The sequence below is a fragment of the Trichechus manatus genome, unplaced genomic scaffold (genome assembly GCF_000243295.1).
Source record: "Trichechus manatus latirostris isolate Lorelei unplaced genomic scaffold, TriManLat1.0 scaffold00103, whole genome shotgun sequence".
Taxonomy (NCBI): Eukaryota; Metazoa; Chordata; class Mammalia; order Sirenia; family Trichechidae; genus Trichechus; species Trichechus manatus.
In genome coordinates this window covers 5,831,429-5,840,970 of record NW_004444039.1, presented here as the reverse complement: position 1 = coordinate 5,840,970, position 9,542 = coordinate 5,831,429, and positions in this window count along the sequence as shown.

The following is a 9,542-nucleotide window of genomic DNA, read 5'->3' as shown; positions in this document are numbered from 1 at the left end:
GGACCAGTAAGCACCACCAATATCTTTCTCCCTGCACAGTTGTGGCCCCTTTAAAATCTGGGCTGTGGTCATGCTCCCACCCTTAAGATTTGGATAATTCCAACAGTTTACTAGTCCCTAGGTGATACAGACAGTTAACTCCCTCAGCTGCTAGCCCAAAGGTTCGAGATTTGAATTCACCCAGAGGCACCTCAAAAGAAAGGCCTGGTGATCTATTTCTTAAAAATCAGCCATGGAATACCCTATGGAGCACAGCTCTACTCTGACACACGTGGGGTCACCATAAGTCGGAATCAACTCAACAGCAACTGGTTTGGTTACTATATGCGGGATCAGAAGCAGCAGAATCCCAGAACTTCCCCTAAACTGTGGTCCCATCCCTTCGCTCTGGGACCTGACCTCCGCCTCAGCTTCACAATCCCTGGGCTCTGGGGCTCAGGACCAAGGGCGTTATTTGTTCCCCCCTTTCAGATTCCTCCCATCTCTCACAGCCTCCAAGAGACTCCAGGCTGCTCATAACAAATACCCTTCCTCCCCTATTCATCAAATTAGCATTGCATTTGATGGCTCTTTTCCTGCTAGCCAACAGCTTACCGTGTCAACTGCAGCTTCCAACAGATTCGAAAGCCTAAGGCTTAAGACAGAAGTTGCCCCCTTAAAATAGACAAGGAATCAGGGGGTCTCTAAAAGAAGCTTTTTAATATCTTCTTCCCATAACCGTTCTCTCCTGCCTTCCCTCCCCCAATTTTTATCGGAAACCTGAGGCAGTCAGGAACGTGGGTGGACATTTCTATTTTTCCAAGAGCAGTCATATCGAGAGTGGGAAAAAGGAATGAGCCACAAGATTTTGATAGATGAACTATTTTCAGACCTGAAAATTTTTCCAGGCACGTCGACTTCCCTCATCCTTCTTCAGAGGCACATTTAGTATCTTCGTATCGCCATTTGCCCTTTGATGTGCTGGCCCATTTTTACCCTTACCTGCACTCTTCAGTCCACTCCCAATTTGCGTTCACGGGGGGCACATTTTGCAGAGAAACAACAGTGTAAATGTACTACCAGTTGCCATTGAGTTGATCCTGACTCGTGGCAGCCCCGTGTGTGCCAGAGTAGAACTGTGCTCCATAAGGTTTTCAATGGCTGATTTTTCAGAAGTAGATTGCCAGGCCTTTCTTTTGAGATACCTGTGGGTGAACTCAAGCCATCAACTTTTCGGTTAGCAAACAAGTGTGTTAACTGTTTGCAACACCCAGGAACTCCAACACAAATGTAGTAAGGCTTATATACCAAAACCCAAACCCATTACGGTCAAGTTGATGCTAACTCGTAGCAGCCCTATAGGACAGAGTAGAACTGCCCCATAGGGTTCCCAAGGAACAGCTGGTGGATTCAAACTGCTGACCTTTTGGTTAGTAGCCGAGCTCTTAACCACTGCGCCACCAGGGCTCCAGAAGGCTTATATGCTATTCCATAATATCCCATTTTACTAATATAACTATTCATTTATACTTTAATTTATTTCCTCAATCATTCACTCAATAAATGTTCATTGAGTGAGTACTAGGTGCCAGGCACTGTGCCGGGCAGTGGGGATTCAGTGGTAAGCAAGAGGGACACAGGCCCCGCTGTCATGGATCGTATGTGGTCGGGAAGAGAGTTGGACAATAGGCATGTAAACTTACAAGATAATTACGGATTAGAATAAATGCTCTGATGGAGACAAATGTGACAGGTAGTGTAACAGTGACTTGGGGATGATGTAATAGGTAACTTGGGGAGACCTGCCTTACTTAGCGAAGGTGGTCAGGGAAAGCATCTTGGTTTTTGAGCAGAGACTTGAAGAATGAGAATAACTAGGCTTAAAAAAAGCTCGGTGAGGGAGCCTTCCAGGCAAAGGGCACAGCAGGTGCAAAGGCCCTGAGGCCAAAAAGGACTTGGTGTGTTTGAAGGACAGAAGGGAGGCCAATGTGACCAAAGTATGGTGAACTGGCTGCCTTGGAGAAGGAAAGTCAAGACTTCAAGCTGCTCCAGCAAATGGAATATTGAGAGTCTGTGCTTCAGCTATGCCAGTCACCAATATGAACCTCTCCGGGCAAAATCACTAAAGTGTGTTCTGTTCTAAAAGTGTTTGTTTCATGAAACCTTCTCATAGTCAGTGTAACATTTGCCTCAAACATGGGAGACCCAAGTTCATTGTTGCTGGTAAATTATTGGGTTTCATGAATTGCAAAGTAGAATCTGAATACATAACAAACACAGTGTGATGGTTAATTGTATGCGTCACCTTGGCTAGGCTATGGTGCCCTGTTGTTTGGCTAAACGCTAGTCTAGTTGCTGTTATAATTACATGTGGTTAAGTCAGTTGGCCTCAAGTAGAGTAAATTAATGAGGGCTGGCCTCAGTCAATGAGTTGAAGACTTGAAGAGCAACAACAAAAAAAAAAAAAAAAAGAGAAAGAGAGGGAGAGGGAGAGTTTCCCTAGGGTGTGTTCTGCCTTCAGATGATAAATAGACATTCTGCCAGAACACTGTTAGTCCTCATTCTCATCATCATCTGACCTGTGGATCTTGGGATACAAGTCTATAGGAGTCTCCAGCCTGTTGCCTGACCTATGGATTTTGAACTTGCCAGCCCGCCACAATCCTGTGAGCAAATTCCTTGAAGTAAAACTCTTTCTCTCTATGTGTATCTCACTGGTTCTGTTTCTCTCGAGAACACTGACTAACACACACAACTCTGTCCTCAGAGCACATGGGCTCTTGATCTGCCCGGCCTGGGAGAAGTAAGGAGCGTGTTATCAAAACCAATCCAGAGCTTTAGATAATCACTGGGACAACGGTATGCCCACATACTGCATTAAGAGAGAGTCTATTTTATTTTATTTTTCTTTCATCTCTCTTGAATCTTTTATCAGGCAACAAAATATGCTTGTGAGGAAAATCAAAGTAATATAAAATTTGACTCACCGATAATGTCCTCATTTTAGACTATTAAGAGTGAACCCATGTAAACACTTGTCATAGTCCCAGGCAAACGCTCAGTTACTGTTAGTTGGTGGTGGTGTTATTGGACAGAAAGGGTAAATCCAGAGTGACTCTAAAGATTTTAGATGTTCAGAGAACAAAGACCTCTTAAATTTTACCTGAACTAAATCTCAAGTCGTTTTTGTTTGAGAAGGAAACCATGTTGTGCCGAAACATGGCTCCTTTTGCAGCTCAAACACGTTCCTAGATTTTCAAAACAAAGAACATACGATGCCATCATTAGAGTGGCTTTGTTGACTTGCTTGATTTCGTTCCATTCTCTTAGCTCAAAAATTACCATAATGGCTGACTTAAAAAAAGGTCAAAATTAAAGCCTGGTTGGGTCAGTTTGTCCCATTCCAGACTTTTCTCAACAAAAATCTTAACTTAATTCAGAATGGAAAGTTTTCGGGCACAATAAATGGTTTCAGTGGAAGGAATACTGAAGAAGAAGCCCACCTTCGGGGTTTGGCTCAGAGGAAAGCTGCTCTGCTGTGCTGGCTTACAGTCTGTGACTGCGGTGTGACAGGAACCCGCTTCACTCTGCTCTCCTGCTCTCTGGGGAAACAGGTCAGACACCGTGGGGGCCTCCTGAGACTCGGACGTTTATCTGCACATCAGCAGGATGAGCAAATGAATGAACCCATGATTCTTCGGTCATGCAATGAGCTGTCATAGCACACGGAACTGTGACATGGGACTCAGGGACACACCGTGAGGTGTTTGGTGAGGTTGAGAATCTTGTTGCCGTGCCATGTTCTTCTACTGTTCGGGTGGTGAGACAAGGGGCAGGGCAGATGTCCCCGAGAGAATGTCACAATTGAGTGGTGCTTTCCTGCATCACATAACGTTGGGATGATTTGTGTACACGTCCATCTCCCTTTCAAATTCCTTGGGGTAGAACCCGTTGTTTTTGAGCCAATTCTGACTCATGGCGACCCTATAGGACAGAGTAGAACTGCCCCCATAGGGTTTCCAAGGAGTGGCTGGTGGATTTGAACTGCGGAGGTCCTGTGTTATTCATTCTTGTATCTCCAGAGTTTAGTACAGTGTGTGTGCTCCATAAATACATTTAATTTGAGAACTTCCACATATTGGGACCAGCTTGGTTGTTTCACACGAGGGCGTGTCAGTGGCTTCGTGAGAGTGAAGCCCTCAGACTACGCCGTCTTATAGATGTTCCTGTCTACCGTAACAAGAATGAAATGTCTCCTCAGAGAAGCACGCAGGGGACAGCGGGTCAGAGGACACACAAGCAGGGACTACTAAGCCATCTGGGGACATTGGTGGTAAAGTGGCAGAATTCTTGCCTTCATAACAGGAGACTCGGGTTCAATCCCTGGCCAACGCACCTCGTGCACAGCCACCATGTGTCTGTCACTGGAGGTTTGTGTGTTGCTGTGATGTGGAACAGGTTTCAGCGGAGCATCCAGACTAAGATAGACTAGGAAGAAAGACCTGGCAATCTACTTTTGAAAATCTGCCAGTGAAAACCCTATGGATCACAACAGGCCAATCTGCAACTGATCACGGGGATGGTGCAGGACCAGGCAGTGTTTCATTCTGTTGTGCACGGGGGTGCCACGAGTCGGGGTTGACTTAATGGCAGCTAACAACACCCACTGAGCCATCCATACCCCTAAATGTGGCTTCTTGCCATGCAGCATAACCAACTACATCAGTGCTTCTCAGCATTTTCCACACCAAGACAAACATAGGAAATGGTAAGATTTGTACAGCAAACTGGGCTAGACCTCTGAGGCTGCTCAAGGCAAGAAGAAGCTGGCCTGAGGACTCCTGGTGCCCTGGGCTCCATGGGCCTCCAAGGAGACCTCAGAGCCTGGCCTGGAGTACACCAGGACCCACCTGGCGAGGTAGGGGGCCTCGGCCAGCACAGAGGCCAGCAAGCCCTGCCGAACTTGTTGCAAAAATTAGTCTTTAGCCAATAACGTCTCTTTAATATAAAATCCACTATCCAGGTGCACTTTCTTCCTAAACGGGTGTCAGGCCCAACTCACTCTATTTTCCCATGTACATAGTAACGGGAACCAGTGTATGGACAAGTACAACCTATCCAGGGCCTAGGAGAGCAGAGCAAGACTGAGAATTCAGCTGAAAATTCAGGTTATACGAAAATCCCTACTGATCCTAACACTACCTTATAGCACTTTATAGTCTGCCTCGGTTAAGTGTTTGGCTGCTCACCAAAGGGCTGGCGGTTCAAATCCACCAGCCGTTCCTTGGAAACCCTATGGGGCAGTTCTACTCTGTGAGTCTCTATGACTGGGAATCAACTCAACAGCAATGGGTTAGGTTGGGTTTTTACAGTTTATGAAAGGCTCTCATATACGTCGCTATCGTTTGATAACCAGGTATATAGTCAGGAACCAGCAGAGGAAAACATAAATGAAGAAGTCTCTGAATAACTAAAATATATGAAGTCCAGTCATTCAGGCTCATATTCCTTCCTTTCAAACCTGCAGATGTTCATTCAGCATCAATTCACTCTTAGTTTACAAATGGTTTTAATGATCTGAGACCTAACTTGCCAGTCACTAAAGGAAATGAGGAGGAAAAAAAGGGGCTGCACAGTCACATGTTGGACATAAGGACAGCAGCGAGAAGTGACAGCCAGGGGTGGGAAGATCTAAACACACAGCGATCGGGGACTAACTAAGAGGCAAACAGCCCCAGGTACCTACGCTGACTCTGAGATGATCACTGTGTTAATCGAGGACTGTAACCCTAGTGGTTAAGAGCTCAGCTGCTGACCAGAAGGTCGGCAGTTTGAATCCACCAGGTGCTCCTTGGAAACCCTATGGGACAGTTCTACTCTGGCCTACAGGGTCACTATGAGTCGGAATCGACTTGGTGGCAACGCGTTTGGTTTTGGGTTTTGGTGTAATGGTTAGGCACAAATGGTTAAGTGCTTGACTACAAATAGAAAGGTGGGCAGTTTGAACCCACCCAGTGTCAGCTCGGAAGTAACACCTGAGATCTGCTTCTAAAAGATGGCAGCCTTGAAAACTCCATGGAGCACAGTTCTTCCCTGGCACTTATGGGGTCGTCGTGAGTCAGAGTCAACGCAATGGCGTTGATTTTGGTTTGGAGCATACTAGTTGATATTAATATGAATTAGTTAAGACCCAAAGTCAGGAAGAGAAGGCTAAATTGCATTCTTCGTATTCTAAAAATGTACAGAAGCGTATGATCTGTTTTAGAGAGATTGCCATTTAAAACCTTAAACGTAATTGTTTGAAGATATAAATCCTGAGCTATATAGAAAAGTCAGCTATCAGCTCATTTCTAAAGGGCACCAGATAATCAAAATTTTACAGTATATGGCTTTATATTTTGCCATATTTGTTGAACAGAGTTTTATGTTGTGTCCTTTATTTTAATAGCCAATATAGGAAAGGATTTCTATTTTTCTCTCTTTCTTTGTATAAGCCCAGTATATTTAGTTGCTGTTTATTGAAACAGAACTTGATCGACTTTGACTAGCCCTCAGCTAGATTTTTTTTAAGTCTCTCACCCCTACTCTGGATAATGAAACCACACCATCCCAACTCTTTTTAACGTCCATTGGGAAGTTAGCAGCAGTTCTCTGATCTTTGTCTAACATAATTCAATACTTACCACAGACACAACGGGCTCTTGTATGCCAATTAGATTTTCTACAGCTTGGCCACGCTGCTATAACTGAAAAATCATTTTTCTCTTTGAGAAAAATCAAGTCTTCCCAGTATTCCCACTAAAAAGAAGTCAAATAGCCAGAAATCTCTTAAAAATAAAGAGCTGTGTATAATACATAGTCCCTGGGTGGTGCAAATGGTAAACATACTTGGCTGTTAACCAAAAGGTTGGAAGTTCGACTCCACCCAGAGGTGCCTCAAAAGAAAGGCCTGGTGGTCTACTTCCAAAAAAAAAATCAGCCATTGAAAACCTTATGGAGCACAGTTTTCTCTGACACACACGAGATCACCATGAGTCAGAGCTGACTTGATGGAAACTAGTTTTTATGTATGGATACATAATTTTATAGATGGCCTCAAAATATCTTCCTGGGTGTAGCAGACCTTCAGTAAATGCTATTCACAGATCCCAGTGTATAGGACTTGGAGGTGGAGGACACTTTCTCATACATTTTTCTCCACCCAGAAGAAGCATCGGGAAAAGGAAAGAAAAGCCAAGGAGCTCCCACTGTGCGTCAGGTGCTGAGATTTATAGTAATCCCTACAACAGCTCCACGAGAGAAGTATGAATATCCTGCTTTTATACATGGGAAAATCGAGGTTAAGCAAGGTGACATAATGTGCCCGAGTCTCACAGCTGGAAGGAATTGGCCTTAATTAAGTGACCAGGATCCAACAGCCCAGAGTCTGGGGAGACCACCCGGCTGCCTCCACGAAGGCGTTTACAGATGGCTTTTTTTTTTTATGGCTACAGAAAGAAGTTCAATGAAGGCATGAGGGTCAAAACAAGCAAGTAAGGGAACCACCGCTAAGACCCCCCCCCTTCCCGGTTGGGTGCTACACCCACCATCACTCCAGGACAGTGGTATCCAGCTTTCCCCCAGGATGTTGGGAAGGGGAGAGGCCAACTAAAGTTCTGTGAGGCTGTGGCAGTGGGACCCTCTGGGAGCCGCTGAGAGCGCGGAGAAGCAGCAGAGCCTGTCTTGAAGCAATCAAGCATCAAGATGTTAGTCAACTAGAAGACGCTGGAGGTCCTTGATAAGCCAATGATTCCCTTCTTGGAAGATCTTTGTTTGATTAGGTTTCTATGCAATTTATATCCACAAATACGAATAAAGTCTGATTCAATGTTGTTAGCTCTCGCTGAGTCAGCCCCGGACTCGTGGTGACCCCACACATAACAGACTAAAACGCTGCCCAGTCTCATGCCATCCTCATGGCCAATTGCAGATCGGACAGTTGTGATCCACAGGGTTTTCACTGGCTGATTTTTGTTTTTGAAATAGATCACCAGGCCTTTCTTCCTAGTCCATCTTAGTCCGGAAGCTCCATTGAAATCTGTTCAGCATGATAGTAACATGCAAATCTCCACGGACAACGGGTGGTGGTTGCTCATGAGGTGCACTGGCTGGAAATCGAACCCAGGTCTCCCACACGGAAGGTGAGAATTCTACCGCGGAACTGCCAGCGCCCTCGTTTGATTAAATAGTGTTTGATTAAATGTGCCTATTAGCTAAAAAAAAAGAAAAAAAAAGAGGGAGGATTATTTATATTTGTGACTAACTTCACAGGAACTCTGTTTATTAACATGGGATCCTTCCAGAAACAATAATACCTTTTGCATACTGTTCGATCCAAGTGGGTAAGAAATAAAATCTGATGACTTTTTCAAAATCTGGTTGATACACAATTTGGTAGCAAGTCCAAATGTCTCATGCCGTCCACTCAGGAGGGCCAGACGCAGAGAGTTCTTTATTTTATTGTAACTGAACTTTGTCTTGAGCCTCATGTCGCTTGATGGCTGCAATGACTCCCTTTGATCAGTTCCAGTTTCCCTCAGTCAATTCAGAGTTTTCCTCGTCAGTTTAGCTTTCGGCTCCATCAGTTCAGAACTTGCTCTTTTTTCTTCTCCCAAACCAAACCCAAGCCTGTCTGCATGAAGTCAAGTCTGACTCTTGGCCACCCTGTGTATTACGGAGGGCTCCATAGGGTTTTCTTGGCCGTAATCTTTAAGTAAACAGATCGCCAGGCCTTTCTTTCATGGCACTGCTGGGTGGGCTTGAACTGTCAACTTTTAGGATAGCTGTGGAGAGTAATCCATTTCCGCCACCCGAGTACCTCTCCCTCTACAGCCATCTGAATGTCGGGTGGGTTAAGGCAACAGGAATTTAATGTACTCTCTCAGAGTTATGGGGACTAGAAGTCCCGAATCATGGCGGCATTCCTCCAGAGCCTCTAGGGAAGAATCCTTCCTGGCCTCCTCCAGCCTCTGGTGGCCCCCGGAGTGGCTTGGCTTGTGGCAACATCACTCCAGTCCTAGCCTGTGTCTTCCCGTGGCCTCTGCTCCGTGTATGACTCTGTCCACTCCTTTTCTTGTGAGGACGCAGGGCCTACCCTAATCCAGTATGACCTCAACTTAATCACATCTGCAAAGACCCCAGTTCCCAATGAGGTCACCGTCTGAGGTTTGGAGTGGAAATGAGTTTTGGGGGGACACTATTTAATCACTACAGTGTCCCAGCCTGTCATCTCTACTCCACTCTCGTATGTTTGCCACTGCTCAGAGCCCCAAGTGAAACTCAGGGGACAAAACCCTCAAGCCTGTCGGGGAGTCCTTGGCACTTTGCCCTCTAGCCAGGGCCTGAGGCGGCAGGGTGCAGATCTCCGTCACTGTCTGCCTCCATTGCTCTCTGCCCTGTGTCCCGCCTGTCCCCAGACAGAGTCCAAGCTTAAGGGCTGAGAAAATTGGCACTTATAACCTTATGATCATGTATTTTCCCCAAATCTGTTGCTTAAGGCAGAAACTTTGCTTTTAATACCCAAG